Source organism: Stenella coeruleoalba (assembly GCF_951394435.1).
Source record: "Stenella coeruleoalba genome assembly, chromosome: 20".
Lineage (NCBI taxonomy): Eukaryota > Metazoa > Chordata > Mammalia > Artiodactyla > Delphinidae > Stenella > Stenella coeruleoalba.
The window spans coordinates 23,643,303-23,661,096 of record NC_137166.1 but is presented as its reverse complement, the minus strand read 5'-3'; the positions used below and the strand labels follow the sequence as shown (position 1 = coordinate 23,661,096).

Here is a 17,794-nt window from a genome sequence, read left to right as displayed (position 1 = left end):
TTCTGCTTTCTACGACTCTGGCTCCCTCTGCTTGAATAAGAAGAACCTGGCTGCTCCATTCCAGACTTCACTCCTTCAAAAGACCACCATCATCTGATTGATTCAGGAGCATTTCTCTTTTAATTCAAATTAGTAAGAGTATGTATCTATTTCTGGGTTTCAAAATTCTATTCCATTGATATCTTTGTCTATCCTTCCACCAATTCCTCCACCAATTCCATAGTCTACTAATGTAGCTGTACAACTATCCTTGGAATTGGGTAGACTGATTTCCTCCTAGTTTATTCTTCCTTTTCAAAATCGTTTTAGCTATTCTTAAATCCTTTCACTTTCTATATAAGTTTTAGAATAATCTTGTCCATATCCACAAAAAATTGCTGGGATTTTGATATGAACTGTGTTAAACCTGTATATCAGTTTAGGAAGAACTGGCATCTTCACTGTGTGTGTTTTCCCTTCATTGAACACAGTATGTCTCTTCACTTATTTAGATTTTCTTTGATTTCTTTCTACAACATTGTGTAGTTTTCAGCAGAAAAAATGGTGACATATATTAACATAGTAACATGTTTCCTAAGGATCATTGTTCTATTCCCGAAATAGAACTCACTTTGTCAGAAAAAAAATTATTAAGAGATATATATGTTTTGTCTTAGCCCTGCCTATGTATTAGTCTCCTTGGTCCTAATAGCTATGACTAATGTAGTCAAAGAAGATCATGTGATCTTTAGGGCATTTTAGGATTACTTCTACAGTAGATATAATACATTGCTGACCATTTCAAAGCAGAATGAGTGAAGTCAGCCCTCCACCCCCCAAAATATTTTTTTACAAGCTGTCTCAGTTTATTAGGTTTCAAGAAATTTTGGTGAAAAGAGGGAGCTAGATCTCAGAATCTGAGACACGTGTTAATTTTCCAGAAGAGCAAATGAGGTCATTGTCTCTGATGATACGTTTATGCTCCAGAGATCTTGGTTTTCTATTCTGAAGATCACAGACTATTACAACATTCTGGGGAACAATAAAGTTGTATAGATTTTCTGGGAACTTATGCTCATTGAGTCAATCCTGCAATTTCAAAATATTCTACAAAAGTAGCTTTAATAGCCAGTCTAAGTGAGAAAAATGGAGCTGTTTATACCAAATATTAGTCAACTTATCAGTGAAAGCTAGTCCATAGCAGGCATAAACAATGGAAGATATAGCTGCTGCCACACTATTTCAAACCTTAAACAGCTGGAAGATTTGCTTGTATGTGTGTCACTTGGCAAAGCTTGGTTAAACAGACAAAAATAACTGCCAAAGTCTCTGGACTTCTGGAGACAGAATTCCCTCCTCTCCAGTCTCTTCACCCACTGCTAACCATCTTTGATGAATGACTATTTCCTCCACCAAGTGTTTACTTGGTAACCAAAGTTTTATCCAATCTTGTCTATTCTGTTGATGATGACTAGTGAGCTTGCTCAAGAGGCCCATTCCTGGGAGGAGGGGACAGTGTAGCTGTCCTTGAGTTGAAAGAAGTCACAGGGAAGTACTGATGGAAATGAGTACAGTTAACAGATGCATATCAGCACTGTTGACTTAAGATAATTGAAGAGAGGCCTTCGGCTCCCAGGTTGTGGTAGGGAAAAGAGAAAAGGCACCTTTACTGTTCACCAAAGAGAAAGGCCAGGGCAGGATACACTGGACCCACTATATCGAATTGGCTCCCTATGCCAGATTCGTGGACATAGCCTGATTGGACACACTAACTGTCAGTGCACTGATACAGAAAATTCCATGCACGTACAGAATAATCTAAAATTCTGGTTTGGGGAGGTTGAGATTCCTCAGTACATTGAAGAGATGTGTATGTTGGAATTTCACTACATGTGGATATAACTAGCAGAGGAATAAATAAATTTTTGAAAATTTTCTATATTTAACTAAATAAAGGTAGATAGATTACTTTCCACCTTACAATGATATACAACTATTTTGTTCAGTTTTTTAAATTATAAATTAAAAAACTGAAGATCAAAGAATTTGCGTGGCTTGTTTAAAATCCCGGGATTAATTTGGATGGTTCGAAACTGTAACTATGTTTTATTGATTTTTCTTCCCAGTGCTTTTCCCTTTGGCACATCACCCAAAAATTAAAAAAGAAAATGCAAACAGAGAAACAACAAACTTACAATTTGGAAAAAAATATAACAGGCAGTTCACAGACAATAATCTAAACATGTTCAGTAGATGGTCTATTGAAAAATTTAATCTTTTGAGGCTCCAAAGAGTTTATATAATTTTTTATTACATTTCCCATTGTGTCCACGTTCAGTTGTCTCAAAATTGAACACAGAAAGAATTTTCATTTTTGTGACTCTTTTTCTATTCCCTCTGTAACAATAAGACACTGATATTCTCAGGTTTTAAAAAAAACGGTTGGAATGGGCTATATCACTTTTTCTTACAGACAACATGAGACTTAAAATTTCTTTATCATATTACTAGTTTAGGAAAGAGGAAAAATGAGCCTCTGTAACGACTGAGCCAATCATCAAAACTTTAGCCAGAACTGACCAGGGTGGCGTATTGGGAGGGAGAGAGTTCGAAGTCTGAAGGTAAGAGATGACAGGTATTATGAGGGGTACTATCCAAAATCTGCTTGAATAAAGAGTGCCTTTATTTTTCCTTTTTGGTTTTTTCTTAGAATCAATTCATATTGCTTTTTGATTCCGGAGATACTGGAATATTCATGTACTGAAAAGTAATTCAAAGTTTCTGCTTCTAAGAAACTTATGGATTATAAAGAATTGAATGAAAAGGGAAGAAGACTGTCCTAAGGGGCACAGAAATCCTCCTTGTCTGGCCCCAAGATATTTTTCTCTTAATTATCTATAAGACACACCTCGGAATCTACTATTCCCATAGATATCCTTATTTCTCTTAAATGAAATTTTATCCAGATGTATACTGAAACTTCTTGAAATGTATACCAAAACTTTCTCCTACATCGCCCTCTTAATAATTTCCCTCACGTAGAAATTGCTCCTACTCCGAGCTTCTGAAACTCTGCAATTCTTTTGTATATTCTCTTTGTTCTGGAAAGTTTTCCTGACCCTACTGCGTCCCCTCTTGGAAAGCTTGTCATGAAGAGGCTTTATCTCTTCTTCTAATCTTTATTTTCTCTGCATACACATATATAGTCTAATCTTTCATTTGTAGAGCTTTAATTTTCAGAACACTTGCCATTGGTGTGTGTTGGAACCCTGAACTCCCCTTCTTACACCAGATTTTGGCTTTTGCTCATCAGCTGATGAACTATTTCATTTTCCCACACAGTGTGTCTACCTGCTGTCACCATCCACATCAGTAGCATGCCAGTTTGTGCAACTACTTGAAAGTTTATTGAATTTGCCTGATTTATAAAACAGTGGGCAACAGGGAAAAGTACCTATAGTGGTGATAAAGTGGAGTGTCAAAAAGTGTAATGAAATTAAAAGCAAGACAGACAATATTAAAATGCACATCAAAAGCAATACATGTCAATAGTTAGCTGGACACTCATAAGCTAGCTATCCATATGTTTGATTTTGAAACGAAAGAGCAAAATTAAGGAAACTATAAGAAAAGCTCATATTATGTTGTTGAAAATTGCATCTGAAATAAAAGGTAAAATCAGTGATATAATATCACGTTTTAGTTCTCTGAAAATAGAATTACCATAATAATTTGTAATTCTAATATTTACAATTTGCAGTTTTGAATTTTGGCTGCATTTTTAGAAAAGTATTATTTATGAGGTTGGCAAATTCCTGCATTACTTAGCTGGATTGATGAACATGACCATGGCTCCTCCTTGCCAGGATTTCTCACATTGCTAGTCTTTGGGATATAGAAGAAAAATATTACTCTTCTCTCTTTTTTGTGCGAATGAAAATGAAGGACCTGAGGTTAAGGTTTCTCCTCTAATATCACATAAAGAAAACAGGGTAGCACCTGAATTAAAATTCAAGTTTTGCCTTTAGATCTAAGGGCTGCTTCTCATTTCTTTATTCTATCTTATATGAATATAGTCAGTATAACCCACTAAATATGTGGACACCTTTCCATAAGATGCCAATCAAAGACATATTAATCTGGCATGAAAAATAGTTATAAGACAATTAAATGACATACAGTAATCTCTGATTCTAAAAAGTTATAGAAAATTTGCTTTACCCATCTCCCCACAATATTTCCCTCACACTGAAACCTTTCCTTTCTCTTTTGCAGAACATCCATAATGTGATTAAATCCAACTCACAGAGTCCTTGTCTCTCTTCCTTCACTTTCTGGTTCAGCATTTTACTATGTGGATGACTTGAGCTGCTATGTTTATTTCAACTCTCTTGCTTCCATGTACATCAATATTCAAATTCCACACAGTCAAAAAGGACAAGGTAGTTGATATATGATGGAAGGATAATTTTTCCTTCGACACGAGAGAGGGAAATATAAAGCACTTACAAGTCTTCTTTAAAACTGTTCTGCAAATATTTGTAATTTCACTGCGGAGCCATGAACATGGACAATGTGAATACCCTTATGGTATTTTCCATAGCGAGAAATGATCACTTTAGAATATATTAGTAAAACAATCAGGGCAATGAATGTTTGTCCTAAAGTGATCATTTCACCTAGGGCAGTTCTTTAGACTGTTGAGATCTAACACCTAAAAGACATTGAAACTATCTGAATGCAGGGGTGAGAAAACACAGTGATTTTTTAAACATCTACCCAGGGAAAAGCAGCTGAAGGCAGCAGTATTTTATCTCCTCACAAGACTAAGTTGAATCCCAGCCACTTGTGGCAGGTTTAACAGGTATTAACCTCATTAAACATTATAGGCCTCTTCTTAAAAATGTGGATACTAAACCAATCTCACAGCATGAGTTAGGAGAATAAATGGTTATAGAAGCACTGTATCTGGCATAGAGTGGGTCCTCAATAGCTCATATCCTTTACCTTTATCTTCAAATCCTAATGAAGTTTGTGTTTTCTACTCTCAAAGCTTCAGCAGAAGTTTTTTAGATGAAAAAAAAAAGTAATATATATTTTAAATAGCTAATGTGTCAACCAGTAATATAATGCCAATATACGGTGAATATAATGCCAGTGTACAGACTAATGCCTAATAAACTTTAGAAAATTGTTGTGTAAGAAGTTCTTGGTGGCAGGAAGAATAGTATCAAGTGAATTAACATGGATAGGAACAAGGAACAGAACTACAGTAGTGAACAGAAGGATATGAGGAGTAGACCGGTAATTTTCTCAATAATAGAGGTCATGGTGAGAAGGGAAAGTCATTCACCAGTAAGGTCCGGGTGCTAAAAGAAGGCAAAAATGTGTTCCCTGGATATTCGTTGTTGCTGTTGTTTGTTTGGTAGCTGATTCCCCTGAGCAACCAATATGGTAGACAAACTTATAGATTTAGATGTAGCTCTTCAACCTACTAAGTAGAAGACAGGACTTGGATAAAAAGTGCTTTATTAGTTAGCTTCAGAAATACGTGGGTTGCTAAACTACTATGCTGAGGCTTCAGTCACTGTTAATTTGGAAATAAAATGGGTTAAAAGCTTTCAGTTTTCATTCTGGGGAAGTAACCCCATAATATGACGTAACTAAGTGTCAGACATAAGCAAAATGTCCTCATTATTCTTCTTCTCCCTGCCTTCCAATGATGCTGCACCTACAGTGGAGCCTCCTTTCACCCAGTCACCTGAACTAGAAATGTGAAGTCTCCTCAATCCCTTCTCTTCCTCATCCACCCACTTCCAATCAAGTTGTCCTTCATCTCACCTGACATTTCCATCCAATTACTACTGCCTTAGTCCGTAATTTCTCGCCTGGACATTTTCAATAGCCTTTGTCTCAGAATGGCCATTTTCAGGTTCTTTCCCTCTAGTCCCTCCATCCCTCTGAAGAGCCATCTTTCTGAAACTTAAATCAGCCATACAACTCTTTGGCTTGAACGTCTTCCATGGAGTCCAATGACAATTTACACTCTAAAAGCTTTAGCTATGTCACATGACTATCTTTGCAGAATCATATAAGGCCACTTACTCATTTTGCAGCTTATTTCCAGCCATGCGGAACAGTCTGTCTTCTTCCAGCCGTGATTTCTCAGGCCCCTCTATGGTCCCTCTATCTGTGCACGTGCTGTATTCTTGTCCTGGAATTCCCCATGTTCAAGTCTGCTTGGAAAACATATATTTTTTTTGTTTTAAATCAGCTTGTTTAACACATTACTCTTTTGTGAATCCCTGAATATCATCCCCTGCCAAACACCACTAACCCCCACCGCCCACCCAAATAAAAGATAATCCCATCCTTCTTTGAGCCGTACAGCATAGGGATGAGGTCCCCTGACTCTGCAGTCGGACAGTTCAGTTCCTAACGGAGTCTCCACCCCTCCACATTATTTCAGGCAGACAAGTCAAACTCTCTCATCCCAGGTAACCCTCAGGAAGATGAGAATGATGATAGTACGCCTACCACATTAGGCTATTGTGAGCATCCAATGAGATTATATTTGTAAATATTTAATTCAGTGTGTGGCAGAGATGATGTGCTTAATAAATGATTGCTCTTTTTTTATTATGATTACCAAACACCATAGATCACTGTGATTAGTGGTTAAAACAGGAGGACTTGTTTACATGCTATTTCTTTTATAAGACTTCAAGTTCCTTGAGGGAAAGAACCACAGTTTCTTCACTTCTTCATTCCTGTACCTCTGGTCTCAGCACTGGTATAGGACATGCTTTTTGAATATATGAATAATTTTTTTCTAAAATAAGACCTTTTTTTTTCTTATGATAGTCTCATTTATTGACATTCACATCGCTTGTGAGAAGGGATTTTAGGCAGTGGTATTTTAGAAAAATACAACTGTGCTGTACTTCAAAAAGACATTTCCTGGATGCCACGTTTAAGTGAGAATACATCAGGAAACAGTTTCTACACAGCAGGTTGTTAGATTAAACAGGGACGCCCTTGGTTTGAAGGCCCAGACAGAAGCCAGTTTATTGCCTGCTAATCTCTGTAAAGTATACTATCCTGACCATTACCCATAGGTATCTTCAAATAGAATAAAACCCAATTACCTTGACAATATCAACTAGTAAAAGGAGAATGACTAGTAACTAAAGTGTTTTTTTTTTTTAAATCAAAAGCTTTGGGAAAAGACCCCTTGCTATCTAAGAGTGAATCAATATAACCCAACAGGGTTTCAGAGGAAATAAAACTTTGAAATGAACAGCACTGGATAACCTAATTCATATTACAAATACCTCTTTGGTGTTTTCTTTATGAGATTTACAAAAATTAGATTACTGCATGCAAGAACCATAGAAATATTCATACATTTTGACCCAGTAAGCTCATATAGAAATTATTAGTATAATCAAACTAGGGTGGTATTTATCTCATAGCTTTGGTGGGATTATTAAGTGAGAAGATACAAGTCATTTCATTTGAAAGCGCCTACTGCACTATCTGGCACATGTTTAGTTAGAGTCTAAGTGTGTTTCCATGTTTTCTTTTGTATTCCCTCCCTAAAGAGCAGCTTATTGTCTATCTGAGATCAATTTATTGGCCATCTATACATGCTCAATATTTCCCCTGAATTGAAATAATTATATATATATATGATTATACAATGTATATGATTATAAATATATGATTATATAATACATATGATTACATAATACATATAATTGTATATTATATATTATTACATATTAAATATATATGATTATATATTACCACCACACACACACACCTTTCCTATAGTTCCTTCCCTCAAAGAACTTTCAGTCTTAGAAATAACATGTTAAAAAGTCATTATCTTATAATAGTAACCATTTATTAAGCACACATACATAAGTTATGTATATATATAACATATATATAATTTACACATATCATAACTAGTTATATTTATATCTTATATATCATTTACTTCATATAACTTACATATACATCGTGTATATATATAATTACTAATCATATACATATATGTATATATAGTATTCCTTATAGGTATACAATTTACACACCTTTACTAATAATTTACATATAACATTATACACACATACACACACACTGGCAGTTAAGTCCATTGAGAGAATATATATATTCTCCAAAGCTGTAAAATGTTTCAACAGATAAAGTAATCACGTTTTTTTTTCTCTTTCAATGTGCTTGTTTTAGGGTTCAGTGTTGTAATTATTTTTTGAATGAATCTTTCCCTATTAAAAACTATCCCTGTTTAACAAGCAAAGATCCAACACAGTACACATTTCATTATCATTGTCAAACATTAAATTATTTTAAATCCCAGCTAATCTTTCATGACCTTGCCTACCACATTGTTACCAGTAACAAAGTACACAGATAGAGAACATTCCTTTTAAAATATAGATAACACATTTTAATAAATAGCAGGGGCAAGACACTGCCTTTTCAGATGTTGCCAACTAAAGGCTTACTAAAGGCTACCCACAAAAGCACTGGAGGTGAATCCCCAGTGGTAAAGACTCAGCTATTGGGAATTTAGCTAGTTGCACATTTTCCAAACAGAATTGCATTTTACAATCATTCTTATTACAGTAATTGGAACACTAGTGTTACTTAATGAGTGAACTGAGAGATGGAAATGTGTCAATCAAAAGATTTTGAAATGTTTTAAAATTCTTCACTTTTTTAAAGGGGAAAGCTGCTAAGCACTGAATCATGGAGCTTTCTAATTTAATTCACCAATGTCCCTATAAGATAAGAATCATTATCCCCTTTTGTAGACTAAGAAAATGAAAGCACATCATGGACTAAACCAAAAAAACACTCCCTTTGTCTTGAATTCAAAATCTGTGTTTGGGGAATTCCCTGGTGGTCCAGTGGTAAAGAATCTGCCTTCCAATGCAGGGGACGTGGGTTCGATCCCTGGTCGGGGAACTAAGATCCCACATACGACGGGTCAAATAAGCCCGCGTACCACAACTACTGAGCTTGTGCGCCTCAACTAGAGAGCCTGCACGCCACAAACTACAGAGCCCATGTGCTCTGGAGCCCGTGCACCACAACTAGAGAGAGAGAAAAGAAAAAACCCTGCACGCCACAACTAGAGAGAAGTCCACGCATTGCAGCGAAAAGCCCGCAGGCTGCAACGGAAGATCCTGCATGTCGCAATCAAGACCCAACGCAGCCAAAATAAATAAATAAACAATACATAAATCTTAAAAAAAAAAACCCAAAAAACCTGTGTTTGAAATGGGCATATGGGAGAGGTTACTCACATTTACTGAAACTTATGATTTAGAAGATATCATGGTACTTTTCTTATCTTTTAAAAATAACGTCGCTAAGTATTATCATGCCCATTTCATAGCTGAAAACTCTGAGGGCCGAGATGACTAAGGTAAATTTTCCAGGGTCACATGGCAAATAAAATGTGTAGCCTAGATCTGCAGCCTTCCTTATTTATTGACACACTTTTTAAAAAACGACATACCTGAACTCGGACGTCTAAAATAAGAGCTTCACTCAAAATTGTGATATGAATTAACAACTCTCATCATCGCAATAATCTAAATCTACACACATGCCCTCAAAATTTGAAGTCCCTTTGTCCAGTCTTTACAGGATGACTGAATGAGGCAAATGTACCCAAACATCCGACTTGCTATTGATGAATCAGCAATGCTATCAGCTATTATTTATGGAGATTTTACTATGGGTCAGGCACTGCATGAAACATTTTATATGTAGTATTTCATTTAATTTCCAAAAGAATCCTGTGAGGCAGTGTGGTAGACAGAACCTAAAGAGACCCTATTCTTCACCCTGAAAAAACACATTCTTAAACACTAATCTTGCTACTGCTGTTGAGAGACTTTGTTAGTAGAATTAAGGTTACTAATTGTAAATAGAATTAAGATCCCTGGTCAGCTGACTTTAAAACAGGGGATTATCTTTTTGATTATGTGGGTGAGGCCAATGTAACCACATAAATCCTTAAAAGCAGAAGAGGAAGGCAGGAGGAATGCAACAAAAAAGGAGATGAGATTCGAGGTGTGAGAAGGGTTTGACTTCTTACTGGCCTTGAAGATGAAGGAGAGCAGAAACCAAACTCTTCATCACTACAGTGAACTGCCCTCCTAGCTAACTATTTTGAAGATTTCTTATATAAATCATCTGATTTAAAAAACGTGTTAGCAGCTTCCAAATATAACATATTTTAAGATTTCCAAATATAAAAGTTTTAAGTTATTATTATAAATGAAGAGTTTCTGTAACAATGGCAATGCAAGATTCTATTTTGAACATTAATTCCATCTGAATACAAATATTTTGATGTAAAAAAACAATTAAAAGAAAATTTTTGCAGGGTCATGTTTACTCCCTAAATCACAGACACAAATAGTTAATATTTTCTTTATAGTTAATAAAATTTTCTCCACAGGTTGGTACACATGAATTTTCATTTTGAGAGATACAAAGGGAGAGATATTGGTGCAAATTGGAAATGGAATGAAACAGGATATTTATGCTGGTTTAAATATTTCATCGTTCATCATGTGTCATTTTGAACCAACTCATGAAGGGTAAAGATGTCAGAATTTTTTATTTCACAAAAAGCATGCAGTGTTTGCTATACTAGAAATTGTTAGTTGTCTAAATTCTAAACACTCTGTTTCATTCCATTTCTAATCTATGCCCATGTCTTCCCCACAGCATATCTTAAGAATCTATATGCAGCATTTTTTTTTTTGTTAATAAGAATTTTAATGCTAACTGGATGGGGCAAGGATTCACCACCTACTAAAAAGTTAAAATACATTCTCTGTTTCCTGCATGCCAATCTGATGAATAAGACAATAAGACCTATTTGTAATTGTGGGTAAGAGATGACAGTCAATAAATTAAAAGAAAACATATTTGATCATTAAACGAACATTAATTCAAAAGCAAATTAAATGTTTATTTGGGGGGAAAAAGAGCTCAGATTTTATTCTTACTTTTTGGCAATGTCCCCTGTGCCCATCCAACCTGAAGGAACTACTATAGGTTCCCTAAAATAACATAGATAAATGCAGTCTTTTTAGTATATTTTAATAATTTATGTATTTAATATATATGTATAATATGTTTTAAAAATAATTCTGGCTCATCTATTATATCAGCTGGGAATATACTTATCGAATGAATGATCTATTACCCATTCTTCCTTCCCTCCTTATATCAGAATTACACGTTCTCTTTCTTTGTCACAGAATTTTCAGTATCATCCATCAGAGTGGGATGAATTTACTTTACCATCCTACTGATAATAGATCGTCCATATAACTTACTATGGAGGATGAAATGTGGGAGGAACTGACCCTGTGCCATTTCCCAGCTCCCACTTCAAACCCAAGAGACACTAGTCTTCTGCTCGTTCTTTTGCCCTTCTGCCCACGTTAGAAGTGCTTCCCCTATGTAGCTGCTGCCCCTCAGCATGGGTCTCAGAATGCATACTTGGATGAGATCTGAAGAACGCACAGTGAAGAGCCAAGTCTAACCAGTTCCACAGCTTGAAGCCAAGTCACCCAGACAGGTCCAGCCAGGATCAGAGCACCCAAAGCCAACCTGAAGATATATAGGTATGTTCAGCTGAGGTCATCAGAACTGACCCAGCTTAACCACATACACATGAAGTAATAAATGCTTACTGTTGTATGCCATGGGTTGTATGTTATGCAGCAGAGTTGCAGAAATAGCTAACAGATATACTTTCCCATTTGTATATTTGAGTAAACTGTCTCTTAACCTCCAAAATTGCATCTAAATTTCCACCTGCTTTCTTTGTGAGGCACTGATCTCTTTATTTACTTCTTTACTTCTTCTTCACCTCAAGCACATTTTCTTTTCTTTTTTTTTATTTTTAGTTTACCCATATGTCCACAATAATATTAATTTCATTTTACTGAAATGTCCTGCCTGTGAATTTGTCTCTCTCAGTAGATGATAAGCTACTGGAAGGCAAGAATTGCGTCTTAATAAATTTTGGGGGGGCTATTATCTATCAGAGTGCTTCACCTGTAGCTGGTAGTAAATGTACTTTTCTGAATGATGGAATGAATACATAGCTCAATGTATTTTCCATTCATTTGATGTAATTTTTCCATCTGGGTATTCAACATGCTATATATTGCTCTGTCAAAATTCTCGGTTAGAAGGAAAATGAGAATATCAAACCTTCTCAAAAAAAGTAGTAGTGTCGGGCTTCCCTGGTGGCGCAGTGTTTGGGAGTCTGCCTGCCGATGCAGGGGACACGGGTTCGTGTCCCGGTCCGGGAGGATCCCACATGCCGCGGAGCGGGTGGGCCCGTGAGCCATGGCCGCTGGGCCTGCGCATCCGGAGCCTGTGCTCCGCAGCGGGAGAGGCCACAACAGTGAGAGGCCCGTGTACCGCAAAAAAAAAAAAAAAAAAAAAAAGTAGTAGTGTCAGTTTCTTATCATTATTTGAAAGCATCTGTCATAGTATCCTCTTAGTTAAATTCTAGAAGAAATCTCCCTTTTTTTCCCCCAAACATAATGGAGTAAGCTGAAAATCCTTCTTACTTAATAACTTGTAACTTACTGATGTTTCAAAAATGATATATTCTGAGATTTCACTCATTCTGCATTTTTAGCATTAGAAGTTTGAATCTCAGTGTAGGGTTGGAAAAATTGATGATCAGGCCACTGCTTGCTATATGTGCTAGGAATATAAAAGAACCAGTTGGAGGAATTGTGAAGGACAGTTGGTAGAGCTGTGGCTTTCTCTTAACACAGCACCTGACCAAACCTTCAGGTTGAACTTGAGCCAGGGTACATGCAAATATCATGTCAAATACTTGATAGAGATTTGTGGAAAACCCAAAATGTATTTGATTTCTAGGGTTCTTTTTTCAAATAATTTTCAGTTTTATTAAACTATGATCAGAGTGATATTTGTAGTAGTTATGGAAGTTACTGATTGAGTTTTATTTTTAAATATGTTAAACCTTTATAAATGTTCCATGTGTGCTTGATAAGAAGTCTAATTTTTTTTGCCCCTGTGAGACAGTTTATCTTTTTGCTGGAAATCCTAAGGATAGTTCTTAAATCTTTACAAATTAAAAATTTTTATTAGTGTACATCATGGAGCTGATCATTGCAGGTCATTTTTCCAGGTACCTGGTGGGCCCTTTAAATATGTTGATACAAGCTTTCTTCTATTTCTGGAAATTGTTCTTGTACAACAGTTTTAATATGAATTTTGTTCCATCATCTTAGCTTCCACAGGGACTCCAATTGTACAGATGTTATTTTTTCTTTGACTATCTTCAATTTCAACCATTTTTTCTTGCACATTTTTACTTATTTAACTAATTTTCATTGTGTGGTTGTTTCCTTGTTTTCTTCAATGCCTTTTTAATATTCTCATTTAAATATATTTTTCCTTGAGCACTTTGGAATTTAGTCATAATTTCTAATATGACTTTTCTTTTTCTTCTATTTCTTTCCAGAGATCATCAATTCTTATTTCATTTCCTCCTTTTCTTTCCCATTTCTATTTTTACTTTTAAAATTTCTGATTCAATTTGTTTTCTCATACCCTTAAATGCTTGCACATACTTCAGTTTTGAATGTTGTGTTATATAGGTTTTTGTTGCTTGAGACACACACACACACACACACACACACACACACACGCAAATACACACACAGCAGTTGAAGAATGTTCATTCCTCGGATATTCTGTGGTTAGATCTGTTAGTTTGTAATGCCTTATAAGATTCCTAGTTCAAGAGTGCCCTCTTCTGTCAGAGTAGAACATTATGTTTCTTTTCCTTTTTTCTAATTTTATTTTTTATTTGTTTGTTTGTTTTAGGGGCTGGGATAGTTGAGTGATCTTTGATACCTTCTACTTTATTTTATCTTCCAGAATCCTTGCTTTCCCCACCACCCCCCCCTTACTATGTACTTTCAAACGTGTCTCTCCTTTTCTTTTCACCACTTTCCCCCTACAAAGATGTTTAACCTTTTCCTTGCTTTGATTTACCTGCATGTTTTAAGCATTTTCAAACAGAGGGTAGTCTATCTCTTTCTGACATGGTTTTAGAAAAATTGAAAAAACCTAAGGATAAATCCTCTAATTTCTGTTCAATAGAGTTTTCTCCAAACTGTACTTGCGTTTCCAAATTCTTGTGGCAGAAAGCACAGGGAAAGCTGGCTGGAATTTGGTGTTTCTTTTTCAACTTATAGGCAACTTAGTTTTAGTTGTTCATAATCTTCATGTTATGCTGGCAGTTTGAGTTTCTGTCATTTTATTTATTTTTGTTGATCCCTGTTGTTCATTTTGTTGGAGAAGTTGGGGGTATCAAATTTACATACCTGACACAGCCTGAACTACCCAAAATTATCTGCCTAATAATTTTTAGTGGGTATCGGGCATTGTGAACATCACATTGGTGAGAATCTGGGATTTGTTGTCTTCTTTTACAAATGTCAAATTTTGTCTTGTTTGGCAATTAAATTACTTGTGGATCAGTTTGAGACTTCCCAGGCTTGCTTCTTTTTAAACTTTGTTACTGTTGGTCAACAGTAGTTATTATTCTAGAGACAGTTTTTCGTTACTACTAAGGTGTGATCCATCTGTTGCCTCCAGGATGTTCTGGGTGTTCAGTGGAGCAATCTCCACTCTACTTGGTCAGAACTAAGACTGCTGCAAGTAAACTCTGATAATTGTTTATCTTATAGCTTCCTGGTAGGATACCTTTCCTTGGGTTTATGGAATTATAAACCCCAGCTCTGTACTCAATAACAGACCCATGGGACCTCTTGCAGATTTCTGGAGCTTTTTCTCTGTGTAGCTCCATCACTTCCAGTACCTTGGACTCCTTTAACCCTGTAATATCTGCTTCGTAATCTCAAGAATATTTCCTTGACTCAAAATGGCAGTGTGGGAAGACACCGAGTTAGCGTCTCCCCACGACTAGGGTGCCTGCCAGCCACTGGTGGGGGACCCTGACGCCTAAGGAGATGGGAGGAACCCCCAAGTGAACCAGTAGGACGTGGGAGGACAGAGGCGGGAGAAGTGGAGGTCAGACAGGATCGGCGTCCCTGAGGCTGGGGAGATCAGGAGAGGTAGGGGGGAGGGGTCCTCCGGGAGGAGTGGGAGTGGAGGGCGATCACCAGGCCCACTCGGCCTGGGGAGCCTGCTGAGCTCCCAGGCCAGTAACCCCCTCCAAAGCCCCCTGCAGGATGCATGGGTCCTGGGGGCATAGGCGGGAGGCTGGGGAGATCAGGAGAGGTACATGGGAGGAGCCATCTGGGAGGAGTGGGAGAGGAACAGTGGGCGACTGCCCCGCCCACTCATGCCCTGGGAGCCTCCTGAGATCCCAGGCCCCCCCCAGGCCGTGTGGGTCCTTGGGGCCATAGGAGGGAGGCTGGGGAGATAAGGAGAGGCAGGCAGGAGGGGCCCTTCCAGAGCAGAGGAGCAGGAGAGGAGAGGAGGGCATTTGCCCAGCCCACTTGAGCCCAGGAAGCCTGCTGGGCTCCCAGGTGAGGTACCCCACCCTCGGAGACCAGGGGTGGGGGGCACACCTGGGCCCCTTCTGTTCCTTGAGCCTAAGCCCCACCCCCCATAGCCCACAGGGCCTTTTCCAGCCCTGTGGGTCCTAAGCATACACCCTGCCCACAGCCCAAACCTTGCCCTTGCTTAGGCCCTGCCCTCCACAGCCAAGGCTTCCCCCGCCCCTGTTTTTTTTCTCTTTTCCCTTCTCCTCTTTTTTTTACTATTGTGGTATTGTTGTACCTTCCAGTTGTTGATTCATCTATATTTTTATTTTTATATTCTTTCTAACATATCTGTTAGTTTCCTAGTCTAATTTTATTTTTTACTTTGTTACTGTTCTTCTTTCTTTCTTTCTTTATTTATTTATTTTTTGCCACCCCACATGGCTTGTGGGATCTTGGTTCACGAGCTGGGGGTCAGGCTGAAGCTCCTGTGGTGGAAGATCTGTGTCGGAACCACTGCATTAACCTCAGATCCCAGGAAATATTCATTGGAGTGAGGTCTAACAGAGGTACTCATATCATCACCAAGACCCAGCTCTACCCAACAGCCTACAAACTCCAGTGTTGTCAGGACAAACAACCAGTAAGACAGGAACAAAATCCCACTAATTAAAAAAAAAAAAAAGAGCTGGCAAAAAAATATGTCACAAATGAAGGAGCAAGGTAAAAACCTACAAGACGAAATAAATAAAGAGGTAACAGGCAATCTACCTGAAAAAGAATTCAGAGTAATGATAGTAAAGATGATCCAGGATCTCAGAAATAGAATGGAGACACAGATTGAGAAAATACAAGAAATGGTTAACAAAGATCTAGAAGAACTAAAGAACAAAGAAACAGAGATGAACAACATAATAACTGAAATGAAAAAATACACCAGAAGGAATCAATAACAGAATAACAGAGGCAGAAGAAGGAATGAGTGAGCTGGAACACAGAATGGTGGAAATAACTGCCGAGGAGCAGAATAAAGAAAAAAGAATGAAAGGAATTGAGGACAGTCTCAGAGACCTCGGGGACAACATTAAATGCACCAACATTCGAATTATAGGGGTCTCAGAAGAAGAAGAGAAATAGAATGGGTCTGAGAAAATATTTGAAGAGATTATAGCTGAAAACTTCCCTAACATGGGAAAGGAAATAGTCACCCAAATCCAGGAAGCACAGAAAGTCCCATACAGGATAAACCCTAGGAAAAACACACCAAGACACATATTAATCAAACTAACAAAAATTAAATTCAAAGAAAAAATATTAAAAGTAGCAAGGGAAAAACAAAAAATAACATACAAAGGAATCCCCGTAAGGTTATCAGCTGATTTTTCAGCAGAAACTCTGCAAGCCAGAAGGGATGGCAGGATATACTTAAAGTGATGAAAGAGAAAAACTTACAAACAAGATTACTCTAGCCAGCAAGGATCTCATTCAGATTTGATTGAGAAATCAAAAGCTTTTCAGATAAGCAAAAGCTAAGAGAATTCAGCACCACCAAACCAGCTTTACAACAAATGCTAAAGAAACTTCTCTAGGTGGGAAACACAAGAGAAGAAAAAGACCCACAAAAACAAAGCCAAAACAATTAAGAAAATGTTAATAGGAACATACATATCGATAATAACCTTGAATGCAAATTAATTAAATGCCCCAATCAAAACACAGACTGGCTGGATTCAAAAACAAGACCCATATATATGCTGTTTACAAGAGACCCACTTCAGACCTAGGGACACATACAGACTGAAGGTGAAGGGATAGAAAAAGATATTCCATGCATATGGAAATCAAAAGAAAGCTGCAGTAGGAATACTTGTAGCAGATAAAATAGACTTTAAAATAAAGACTGTTATAAGAGATAAGGAGGGACACTACATAATGATAAAAGGATCAATCCAAGAAGAAGATATAACAATTATAAATGTTTATGCACCCAACAGAGGAGCACCTCAATACATAAGGCAAATGCTGACAACTATGAAAGGAGAAATCAACAGTAGCACAATAATATTGGGGGACTTTAACACAACACTTACACCAATGGACAGGTGATCCAAATAGAAAAGTAAATAAGGAAACACAAGCTTTAAATGACACAATAGACCAGAGAGATTTAATTGATATTTCTAGAACATTCCACCCAAAAGTGGCAGAATACACTTTCTTCTCAAGTGCACAGGGAACATTCTCCAGGA

At 37.2% G+C, this 17,794-nt stretch overlaps 1 protein-coding gene across 1 annotated transcript in view; it reads right to left on the bottom strand.

The window, feature by feature from the left end:
- CDH8 (cadherin 8) overlaps nucleotides 1–17,794 on the bottom strand; it is a 1,195,405-nt gene that overhangs the window by 440,690 nt on the left and 736,921 nt on the right. The window contains exon 11 of the mRNA XM_079908493.1: nucleotides 6,085–6,215. The gene's annotated coding sequence lies outside the window, so the exon portion shown is untranslated. The remainder of the gene's footprint in view (nucleotides 1–6,084; nucleotides 6,216–17,794) is intronic.